This window comes from Heterodontus francisci, chromosome 5, assembly GCF_036365525.1.
Source record: "Heterodontus francisci isolate sHetFra1 chromosome 5, sHetFra1.hap1, whole genome shotgun sequence".
In the NCBI taxonomy this organism is placed as follows: Eukaryota; Metazoa; Chordata; class Chondrichthyes; order Heterodontiformes; family Heterodontidae; genus Heterodontus; species Heterodontus francisci.
Window position 1 is genome coordinate 184,869,041 of NC_090375.1, and position 13,115 is coordinate 184,882,155.

Genomic DNA, 13,115 nt, shown 5'->3' on the forward strand with positions numbered 1-13,115 from the left:
CAATAGTGAGGAAAGATATTAGCCCTGACGATGTGGAATCTGTATGGATAGAGCTGAGAAACACTAAGGGGCAAAAAACATTAGTGGGGGTTGTATATTGACCCCCAAACTGTTGGGAATGGCATTAAACAGGAAGTTAGAGATGCATGTGATAAAGGAACATCTGTAATTATGGGTGACTTTAACCTGCATATAGATTGGGCAAATCAAATTAGTCACAATACCATAGAGGAAGAATTCTTGGAGTGTATACAGGATGGTTTTCTGGACCAATACGTTGCGGAATCAACTAGAGAACAGGCCATCCTAGACTGGGTATTGTGTAATGAGAGAGGAATAATTAACAATCTAGTGGTGCGAGACTCCTTGGGGCCAAGCGACCATAATATGATAGAATTCTTCATCAAGATGGAGAGTGACATAGTTGATTCTGAGACAAAGGTCCTGAATCTTAGTAAAGGAAACTACGAAGGTATGAGGCGCGAGTTGGCCATGACGGATTGGGAAACGTTACTTAAAGGGATGATGGTGGATAGGCAATGGCAAACATTTAAAGAGCGCATGGATGAACTGCAACAATTTTATCCCTGTCTGGCACAAAAGTAAAATGGGAAAGGTAGCCAAACCATGGCTTACAAGGGAAGTTAGACATAGCATTAGATCCAAGGAAGTGGCATATAAATTTGCCAGGAAAAACAACAGACCTGAGGATTGGGAGCAGTTTAGAATTCAGCAAACGAGGACCAAGGGATTGATTAAGAAGGGGAAAATAGAGTATGAGAGTAAGCTTGCGGGGAACATAAAAACTGACTGTAAAAGTTTCTACAGGTATGGGGAACAAAGAAATGGCTGACCAACTAAATGCATACTTTGGTTCTGTCTTCACAAAGGAGGACACAAATATCATACCAGAAATGTTGGGGAACACAGGGCTTAGTGAGAGAGAGGAACTGAAAGAAATCAGTATTAGTAGAGAAATGGTGTTGGGGAAATTGATGGGATTGAAGGCCAATAAATCCCCAGCGCCTGATGGTCTGCATTCCAGAGTACTTAAGGAAGCGGCCCTAGAAATAGTGGATGCATTGGTGGTCATCTTCCAAGATTCTATAGACTCTGGAACAGTTCCTATAGATTGGAGGGTAGCTAATGTAACCCCACTATTTAAAAAGGGAGGTAGAGAGAAAGCAGGTATTTATAGATCAGTCAGCCTGACGTTGGTCGGGGGAAAATTCTAGAGTCCATTATCAAAGATTTTATAACAGAGCACTTGGAGCACAGTGGTAGAATTGGACAGAGTCAGCATGGATTTACAAAAGGGAAATCATGCTTGACAAATCTACTAGAATTCTTCAAGAATGTAACTAGTTGAGTTGCTGAGGGGGAGCTAGTGGATGTGGTTTATTTGGACTTTCAGAAGGCTTTTGACAAAGTCCCACATAAGAGATTAGCATGTAAAATTAAAGCGCATGGGATTGGGGGTAGTGTATTGCGTTGAATGGAAAATTGGTTGGCAGACAGGAAACAAAGAGTAGGGATAAATGGGTCTTTTTCCGAATGGCAGGCAGTGACTAGTGGGGTACAGCAGGGATCGGTGCTAGGACCCCAGCTATTCACAATATACATTAATTATTTAGGTGAGGGAACTAAATGTAATATCTCCAAATTTTCAGATGACACAAAACTGGGTGGGCAGATGATTTGTGAGGAGGATGCAGAGAGGCTTCAGGGCGATTTGGACAAGCTGAGTGAGTGGGCAAATGCATGGCAGATGCAGTATAATGTGGGTAAATGTGAGGTTATCCACTTTGATAGAAAAGTCAGGAAGGCAGAATCTGAATGGCTATAAACTGAGAGCGGGGAATATGCAGCGAGACCTTGGTGTTCTCGTACACCAGTCACTGAAGGTAAGCATGCAGGTCCAACAGGCGTTAAAAAAGGCAAATGGTATGTTGGCCTTCATAGCGAGAGGATTCGAGTACAGAAGCAGGGATGTCTTGCTGCAATTATACTGGGCCTTGGTGAGGCCACACCTGGAATATTGTTTGCAGTTTTGGTCTCCTTATCTGAGGAAGGATGTTCTTGCTATAGAGGGAGTGCAGCGAAGGTTTACCAGACTGATTCCTGGGATGGTGGAACTGACATATGAGGAGAGATTGAGTAGGTTAGGATTATATTCGTTGGAGTTCAGAAATGTGAGGGGGATCTAACAGAAATCTATAAAATTCTAACAGGACTTGACAGGGTAGATGCAGGAAGGATGTTCCTGATGGTGGGGGAGTCCAGAACCAGGGGTCATACTCTAAGGATACGGGGTAAACCTTTCAGGACTGAGATGAGGAGAAATTTCTTCCCCCAGAGAGTGGTGAGCCTGTGGAATTCGCTACCACAGAAAGCAGTTGAGGCCAAAACATTGAATGTTTTCAAAAAGGAGTTAGATATAGCTCTTGGGTCTAAAAGGATCAAAGGGTATGGGGCGAAAGCCAGATCAGACTACTGAGTTGGATGATCAGCCATGATCATAACGAATTACGGAGCAGGCTCGAAAGGCCAAATGGCTATTCCTATTTTCTCTGTTTCTCCACCCTGCCTGGCAGTCAACGCTGCCTCTTCTGATGGCCTCCCTTTGTAGCCAACAATTAGCTCCCATCTCCATGTCACCTTGTTGAAGCAGGCAAGGCTCTGAAGCCCCATTAAACCCGTGCACCATTTATAAAATTTAAAATTACGAATGAAATCGCTCCCAATAGGCCTCTTAAATACATTAATTGCCTGCCTGCCGTGTCGCCATCTGATCTCTGCCCTCCATATTTCCTGCCATGGACAAAATCAGGCTGGGACAAGCGACATGTCTCCCATCCTGCTTTTATATGCCCCTCCTGCTTCCCCACCAAATTAGGCCCCAGAAGTTACTGTCAGTCTCAGTGGAGTAATGACAGTGAATGCTGATAGTTTTGCTGTCAATACTACCACAAAATCAGGGCCATTATTTCATAAATCCTATTTCTACTAGAGTGCCCATGACTGAGTGAATTTGGTATGGATTCAGTTGTGGACTATTCATGATAGTGTAACCATTCCTACTGGTATAGAACTCACCTGTCCGGTTGTAGGGATCAAGCTAGTATAATATCTGTGTAAGAACTGCTATGAAATCACTTGAACTCATACAAAGTTAAGGGGTACAGCTACAGATGTTGACTTTCAGAATCTGTCAATGTAGCTCACCAGTAATTGGATTATGGGCCAGTCTGCAATATCATGCAGAAACGTTGGATCAAAGTTGTACTTCTAATCGAGTCCCTTTATTATCCTTCCTCCTTACATGAAAGAATATTGAAGTGATTGTACTTTCCGTACATCCACCCATTTATCCATTCAATTGAATCTGGTGAGATAATGTAAGTAATACAAAAACGACTCGCTTTGTAGATTTTCACAAACCCTGGAGGCAGGTTTCCTCTGAATTCTGGGTGTAGCCAAACTAAATCCAAACTAATGAAAACTACCTATTTTAGATGGCAGAGAATCCCATTTTAGTGACACCACTGCCCACATTGGCTCGTATCTTGATTATTGGACACCAACACAGACAGATTCCAGGGGCTTGATTTTTAGACCCTGCTGGGGCCAGGATTGGAGGCAGGCAGGTGTTAAAAATAGCGCCGCTGGCCTGTGTGCCGCTTCCCTGGCTTCATCCTGCCCCGGGCCACTTTCGAGGAGGTGGGATGGGGATGGGCAGCAGGGCTACTCGCCCGCACACGATGGTAAGCTGATCTGGCGAGTTAGGGGCCATTTAAGTCCGAGTAAAGGAGGCCGATTGGGATTTTCCAGTTGGCCTGCAGGTTCCTTCAGGTGGCGGAGGTCAGTTTAGCTGCCTGGAAGCGGACTCCCAGCGGTAGGCCGGAGGGGTGGGCAGCACTCCAGGTAGGCCTAGAGGCCCTCCCTGCCTGCCTGAGTGCAGTAGTAGCCAGAGGCTACCTTGTAGAGGGGCTCCCCCCACCTCCCCACCCCACAAAGTCGAGGTCTGGTGGCAAAATCCATCTTTTATTTTAAAATTTGAAAAAGTTGGAGAGAGGGCACCTCTATTTTGAAGCACCCTCTCCCTCACTTACCTGCCATTGCAGCCTGCTGCAGCTTCCAAGCTGGAAGGCCTCTGATTGGCCCTCCAGCTTCGATACCGCACCCGGCATCCATAATTGGATGGCAAGTTCGTCCTCTGGCCATATATTGACCGCTCCAGGGAAGATCACAATGAGTGACTACCTCCCACATTTGAACCTGACGTGCGGGATTCGGAAGCCCACAGGGAAAGTCCTGCTCCATGAGTCAGCATCTGCAGCTCTACATCGTGAATTTGTACTGAATTCAAGTAGTATCCCAATCACTATAGCAAAAAATGTAAACATAACTGTAAATTATTTTTGATAAAGTGATTTTAAAATGTGTAATTTTTTAGGTGACTGTCTGTACTCGTGGCTTTTTCATGCTAAAATGTTCGCCAAATCAGAAGATGTTTTATTGAGATCTAATAATATTCTTATTTTTCAGCACCCCTGGATACAAATTCTTGCTGAGAGGGGGAAGGCATATGTCCTGCTAGTAGACCTCCTCCCTAATAATTCTTTGGCCTGTCGGTAGCTGGCTGAACTACCCTGTACAATGTTTCTGTCCCACAAGGATCTGACTCAACTTATTGAGGCTCAGGTCAGAAACGGAGTGATCGGGAGGTGTTGGGGGTTGTACCTCCATCATTCAGCACGACCGAGCCATCCAGTCTTGAGATTATTTTTGAATATAGGGGACATTCTTTAATAGTTAATAGGGGATCATAAAAGTATTCTTTAGTACGATATGTTATTCTGGTGAAGCTAAGTTAATTTTTTAAAATATCTGTGGATCCAAAAGGTTAAGCTTGTAAATTGTGAATAATATCTGATTAGATTAAAATACATCCTCTATGATATTGTATCACATGATTTCTAATTAAGCAAATATTAGCATTTTTGCATCACTGCAAATTATACAAAGAAGCCAAAAATGAGTAAGTATGTTCTCCCCCATCAAAAAATTGATCCTCCTGTGCAATTCTGCACAATAATATTGGGCATTGTCATTTCCTGTGATCTCTTTCTGAAGGGACTTTGTATTGTGAAAGGTATTTTTACTTAAGGGAAGTGCAAGCAATAAAGGAACTCCATCTCTCAAAGGATCTGGAATTTGAAGGTATTAGTAGTATTTTTTTTCTTGGGAGATTGTTTAAACAGGCAGAGTACTGATAAAACAGTCCAAGAATCCTTCTAACTATAACCAGCTTATGGGCTTATTTTACTGATTGAATCCAGATTTCTGGAAACATTAATTATGTAATGAGAAGAGCAAGAGAGAGAAAAAATAGTTACATTGAATTAAGTTGAACCGTTTCCATGTTTGAATTGAAACTATAACTATCAATTGTTACATCAGTTAACCACATTTCGGCTTTAGCATTTATTTGTGATGTCTAAATATCACATGACAAATCATTGTTTTATAACTTTGTTCCCACTATTAAAGAGGGAGAAAAAAAACTCCTTCAATGAAAGTAAAACAAATAGGATCTTAATTTGAATTTGGACGTACTAAATACTGGAGACTAAGCTTTTGAATGTTCTGAATTAGCTGATTGTTTGGCTTCGGGAAAGTATTTAATTTCTAGGAGGGAGATGCAAAAAACAGAAGACAAAGCGCAGCACATTCCAAGCTATCGATGAGGAAGTATTGACGTAATGTTGACTTTGGGATAAGCAGACACAGGCACAGGTCAGGAGAGCATCCAAGTGGTGCTGTAAAAACTGATAGGATCGAAATGAGATAAAAGCTACGCAGAGCTTTTTTTTCAGACGAGCTTTGACAAACTATTTACTGCATTTTTAAAAAAACTTTAGTTTTCTTGATTGTCCTGTGCTACTATTTTTATTTGTTTTCTATTTCTAAAATAGAAAGGTTGATTGCTTACCACATTGAAACATAATGTCCCATGGTTTTCCAAAGTCATTTACTTAGTATTTTGTTATCTGAGAATATCCTCTGTAAAATAACTCTTATACAGGAAAAACGATAGTGGAAATGGGTCTAAAATGTAATTAATTTTCTGACTATTAATTCTAGAGGAAGAATTCTAATCAGTTGCAGATTTCTTCCTGTTCACTTAGCGTGACCATGACCAATTACTAAGCTGAACTTTCTGCTTTGGTTTCACTTCCTGCCCCTGAATGATGACTTTAGAGGGCAGTCTTTATTGGAGAAAAATTAGAAGGACTCTGAAGTACTGTTATGCTTTCCAAACCAGCTCCTCTCAAATATCAAGGCTGGAAGAATGCACATTGCAAAATATTTTGGCATGACTTTGGTAACCAGTTTACATTCATAAATAGGACTTTTTAAAGGCTTTTTCAGCTGGATATTATTATTCAAATCACAATGTTCCTGAACAGATTCTCTTTTGTACATTTTCTTCCCATTGTTTGCTTTGGCATGGATCAGTTGCTACTGTATATTTCTTGATTTTTGTTTTCTGAAAATCTGTGAGGCATATATTCTCTCCAGTAACATCTTAGAAACCAGTTGCATTACATATTTTGCATCAATGTGAAGCAGTTTTGACTTCCCATTTATACATGCTGTGCAATATGATTTGGATGTGAAGTCACCAGCATTAAAGATAGGCACATGGTGTGAGACCACTTTTGGGTTTGCTTCAGCTGAAGTATAACAGTAATAATCACAACAACAACTTGTATTTCTTTGGTCCCTTTAATGTAATGAAGCATCCCTGAGTGCTTCAAAGGAGCATTATAAAGCAAGATTCCACCAACGTCAAGTTCAAAAAACTTCCCAAGCAGTTACTGGAACCGTTCAAGAGCTTTTAAGTGTCATTCAGCTTTCTGCTAACTTTAAAAAGGAAAGACTATCCTACTGACTCTTTTTTAAAGCTTTATTTTACAAGCATTGACGCAGCTCTGTTTTACCTGGTCAGGAAACAACAAGGAGACAGCAAGTATAACCTCCAGCCCCATTGCACTTTAAAGGAGTAGCAATCTCAAACTCATACCTGTAGTTAATAGTGTCCTTAAACATTTCAAAGAATTACATAGCATTTACAGCATAGATACAGGCCATTCAGCCCAGTGGCTTTCTGCCAGTGTTTATTCTCCACAAAAGTCTCCTCTCCCCTTATGTCATCTCACGATCACCATACCCTTCTATTCCTTTCTCCCTCATTTACTTATCTAGCTTCCCCTTAAATGGATCTATGTTAGTCATCTCAATAATTCCATGTGGCAGCTAGTTCTAGATTCTCACTCTTGTCTGAATAAAGAAATTTCTCCTGAATTCCTTATTGGTTTTATTAGTGACTGTCTTGTATTTATGGCCTCTAATTTTCAACTCCCCTCAAGTGGAAACATCTCTAAGCCTACTCTGTTGAACCCCTTCATAATTCTATAGACATTTATCAGCTCACTTCTCAGCCTTCTCTTTCCTAGAGGAAAGAGGCCCAGCTAGTTATACACTCTCAGTTCTGGTATCATCCTTGTAAATCTTGTTTGCATTTTCTCCAGTGCTTCTTTATCCTTTTATGTAATATGGAGACTGAACTGTTCACGGTACTATAAGTGTGTTCTAAGCAAGGTTCTATACAAGCTTAACATAACTTCTCTGCTTTTGAATTCAATTCCTCTAGGAATGAACCCAGTGCTTTATTTGCATAATTTGTGGCTTTGTTAACTTGCATTGCCGCTTTTAATGATTTGTGAACCTGTCCTAGATTTCTTTGCGCCTCTATCCCATTTAGACTCTTATTTTCCAAGGATTAGGTGGCCTCTTTATTCCTGTTCCAAAATGCAGCATGTCACACTTATCTATACAGAAATTCATCTGCCATTTACATGCCTACTCTGCAAGTTGGGAGGTTAACATCTTCTGGCATTTTATTGCAGACTTCCTCAGTTTTAACTATAGCCCCTAATTTAGGGACATCTGCACATTCTGATACAGTACTTCTGATTCCTGAGTCCTAATCATTTATGTAAATGTCCCACCTTCCCCCAGTCTGAGTAAGTACCTTTATGTTTTCTGTTTTGCTATCCATTCTGCTACTTGTCTCCTGACTCCACATGCACTGACCTGAGTCATGCATCTACCATGTGACACTTATTAAAGGCCTTTTGAAAGTCATGTATATTGCATCCACCGTGTTACACTTGTTTACTCTTTCTCTTACTTGGTCTAAGAATTCAATAAAGTTGGTCAAGCATGGCCTTCCCTTCAGATCTTATCATGCAACAAATGAAACATGAGAAGTAGGGGATGAACAGCTTTGCAGTTGATAGTGGAAAGGCACAGTTGTGCGGAATTAGCATATTTTTGAAAGTTGACCCTGTACTTGTGGATGATGTCATTGAAGAAAATTGCATGGATGATAACAATGAGGAAACCAAGAATGGATGCCTTCCTTCCACAATAGGTGACTAATGAGCATGGGTGCAGAGGTGATGGCTGTGTTGGAATAAGGAAGAATTGAACCAGGAGGGTGCAGTGTTATGGTGTTAGATGGACCACAGAAGGGAAGAGATGGAGGAAAATAGAGTAGACCAACAATACTGAAGGTTGAGATCCTGTCTCCTCCCCTCTCTCACCTTGATTCTGGGCCTCTCTAACTTCTTATCCCTTCTCTGTCTTTAACAGGCTGAATTTTACCATGGTACCAATCTCTGTTCTTTTAACCCCCTGCTGATCACAAAACTGCCTTTCCTTGTCACATGCTTGTGGATGTCATTAATGGCTTTCTTTGCACAGGCAATGTTCCACTCGCCTTCAAAACTGACTTGATTATTGCCCTTCTTGAAAAAAATCAACCTTCAATCACTCTGGCCTCTTCAATTATCTCTCCTTATCCTCCTTGCTGGCTATGTAGTGTTTGATATGACTGAACAATCTATCGTCCCCCATCACTGCTCCATTGCAGTCCACTTCCATGGGGCCTTCCTCACTTGGTTCCACTCTGGCCACTAGCACATCTCCACCAATGATGGTTTCTCCCACTTCCTGTACAGAAAACTTGGGAGCGCCCCAAGGCTCCACCCTTGATCCTCTCTTTTTTTCATTTCTTTGTTGCTCCTCAGCAGCATCATCCACAGGCAAGGGATTAACTTCCATGTATATATTATTGACACCCAGCTCTACTTTAATGCATTCACCCTTGACTCTACAAGCACCACTGTGCTGCTAGATTCTTTGAAGTCAAATCATAGATAAACCAAAGGTTTTTCCAATTTAGCATTGGCAAGATGCAAGCCATTCTGTTTAGTTCCGATGTAAAACTGCACAACCCTGACCGGCTGGTTGCTTGCTTAAACAAAACCTAACAGTGTACAACTTCAGTCCTACTCAACACTGAAGTGAGATTTAAACCCCATATCCTGTCTGTCAACTAAAGTATATATTCCCACCTTCAACATCACCCAACTCTGCTCCTACCTTGCCTTCTCTTATCCTGGCTTTAGCAACTTCATGGCTTTATTTCTCCAGTACTTTCCAAGCTGGCTTTCTGAGCTCCACACTACGTAATCTCCAATGCATTGTGAATTTCACTTACCCAATCTCCATTGACTCCCTGTTCCTCAACACAGTGAATTAAAAATCTTGAACATTGTTTACAAGTCCCTTCATAGCCTTGCTCTTGTCTACCTGTGCAGCGTCCTTTCAAATTACATTCTGGCCTGTGTCCTTTGGAATTTTTATTTTGGCCTTGTCTACATTTGTCCCCACTCTCATCTCTACCCCACCATTTTTTTCTTGGCATTCTTTGTGGAAGTTCAGTTGTTTGCGATGCATCCCAAAATTATTTTTTAATGAGTGACTACTTTTATGCAATAGATTGACCCTTTTGCCACAAGTTGCATGACACCATGCACTGTGCTCTCAGTATGAATTGTCCGAGAGATTGTTAAAAATGCTATGGAGGCCTGAAGTGTCCTCCTGATTCGTGACCAGATACATGCATAATCTGGTTGTAAACAACATACATGGCTTAAAAACTCATGGAAAATTGAGTGAGAATTAGGCGCATAAAAAGAAAGAATTTGTATTAATACAGCACCTTTATGATCTCAGGGCATCCCAAAACGCTTCACAGACAATAAAATATCTCTGAAGTGTAGTCTCTGTTGCAATGTATGGAAACATGCTGGCAATTTACGCACAGCAAGATCCCACAAACAACTATGTGATAATGACCACATAATCTATTTTTAGATGATGTTGGTTGAGGGATAAATATTTGCCAGGGCACTGGGAAGAACTCCAGTGCTCTTCTTTGAAATACTGCCAATGGAATCTTTTCTGTCCACGTGAAAGGGTGGACAGTGTCTTGGTTTAAGGTTTCATTCAAAAGATGGCATCTCTTGAAAACTAAAATTTGTACTCAAGTCCTGGCGTTGGACTTCTGCCTCAGAGTTAAGAGTATTACCATTAAGCCATAACTGACACCTAATTGTAAGAAACTTAGAGCATCCATGATCTATTAAGTGCATCCATCAAACTCTGCCTCTGAATGAGTTCCCTTAATGTTTTTAAGAAAGGTTGGGTAAAGAAAATCCACATGCATTAGGTGTGAGGATTTTTTTTTTAGAACATTACAGCGCAGTACAGGCCCTTCGGCCCTCGATGTTGCGCCGACCTGTGAAACCATCTGACCTACACTATTCCATTTTCATCCATGTGTCTATCCAATGTCCACTTAAATGCCCTTAAAGTTGGCGAATCTACTACTGCTGCAGGCAGGGCGTTCCACGCCCTTACTACTCTCTGAGTAAAGAAACTACCTCTCACATCTGTCCTATATCTATCACCCCTCAACTTGAAGCTATGTCCCCTCATGTTTGCCATCACCATCCGAGGAAAAAGACGCTCACTATCCACCCTATCTAACCCTCTGATTATCTTATATGTCTCTATTAAGTCACCTCTCCTCCTCCTTCTCTCCAACGAAAACAACCTCAAGTCCCTCAGCCTTTCCTCGTAAGACCTTCCCTCCATACCAGGCAACATCCTAGTAAATCTCCTCTGCACCCTTTCCATAGCTTCCACATCCTTCCTATAATGCGGTGACCAGAACTGCACGCAATACTCCAGGTGCGGTCTCACCAGAGTTTTGTACAGCTGCAGCATGACCTCATGGCTCCGAAACTCGACCCCCCTACTAATAAAAGCTAACACACCATATGCCTTCTTAACAGCCCTATTAACCTGGGTAGCAACCTTCAGGGATTTATGCACCTGGACACCAAGATCTCTCTGTTCATCTACACTACCAAGAATCTTCCCATTAGCCCAGTACTCTGCATTCCTGTTACTCCTTCCAAAGTGAATCACCTCACACTTTTCCGCATTAAACTCCATTTGTCATCTCTCAGTCCAGCTCTGCAGCCTATCTATGTCTCTCTGTACCCTACAACATCCTTCGGCACTATCCACAACTCCACCGACCTTAGTGTCATCTGCAAATTTACTAACCCACCCTTCTACACCCTCTTCCAGGTTATTTATAAAAATGACAAACAGCAGTGGCCCCAAAACAGATCCTTGCGGTACACCACTAGTAACTAAACTCCAGGATGAACATTTGCCATCAACCACCACCCTCTGTCTTCTTTCAGCTAGCCAATTTCTGATCCAAAGCTCTAAATCACCTTCAACCCCATACTTCCGTATTTTCTGCAATAGCCTACCGTGGGGTACCTTATCAAACGCCTTACTGAAATCCATATACACCACATCCACTGCTTTAACCTCATCCACCTGTTTGGTCACCTTCTCGAAAAACTCAATAAGGTTTGTGAGGCACGACCTACCCGTCACAAAACCGTGCTGACTATCTCTAATGTACTTATTCTTTTCAAGATGATTATAAATCCTGTCTCTTATAACCTTTTCCAACATTTTAACCACAACCGAAGTAAGGCTCACAGGTCTATAATTACCAGGGCTGTCTCTACTCCCCTTCTTGAACAAGGGGACAACATTTGCAATCCTCCAGTCTTCCGGCACTATTCCTGTCGACAATGACGACATAAAGATCAAGGACAAAGGCTCTGCAATCTCCTCCCTAGCTTCCCAGAGAATCCTAGGATAAATCCCATCTGGCCCAGGGGACTTATCTATTTTCACACTTTCCAAAATTGCTAACACCTCCTCCTTGTGAACCTCAATCCCATCTAGCCTCGTAGCCTGAATCTCAATATTCTCAACAACATTTTCTTTCTGTACTGTAAATACTGACGCAAAATATTCATTTAACACTTCCCCTATCTCCTCTGATTCCACACACAACTTCCCACTACTATCCTTGATTGGCCCTAATCTAACTCTAGTCATTCTTTTATTCCTGATATACCTATAGAAAGCCTTAGGGTTTTCCCTGATCCGATCCACCAATGACTTCTCGTGTCCTCTCCTTGCTCTTCTTAGCTCTCCCTTTAGATCCTTCCTGGCTAGCTTGTAGCTCTCAAGCGCCCTAACTGAGCCTTCACGTCTCATCCTAACATAAGCCTTCTTCTTCCTCTTGACAAGCGCTTCAACTTCTTTAGTAAACCACGGCTCCCTCGCACGACAACCTCCTCCCTGCCTCACAGGTACATACTTATCAAGGACACGCAGTAGCTGCTCCTTGAATAAGCTCCACATTTCGATTGTTCCCATCCCCTGCAGTTTCCTTCCCCATCCTACGCATCCTAAATCTTGCCTAATCGCATCATAATTTCCTTTCCCCCAGTTATAATTCTTGCCCTGCAGTATATACCTGTCCCTGCCCATCGCTAAGGTAAACCTAACCGAATTGTGATCACTATCACCAAAGTGCTCACCTACATCTAAATCTAACACCTGGCTGGGTTCATTTCCCAGTACCAAATCCAATGTGGCATCGCCCCTGGTTGGCCTGTCTACATACTGTGTCAGAAAACCCTCCTGCACACACTGGACAAAAACTGACCCATCTAAAGTACTCGAACTATAGTATTTCCAGTCGATATTTGGAAAGTTAAAGTCCCCCATAACAACTACCCTGTTACTCTCGC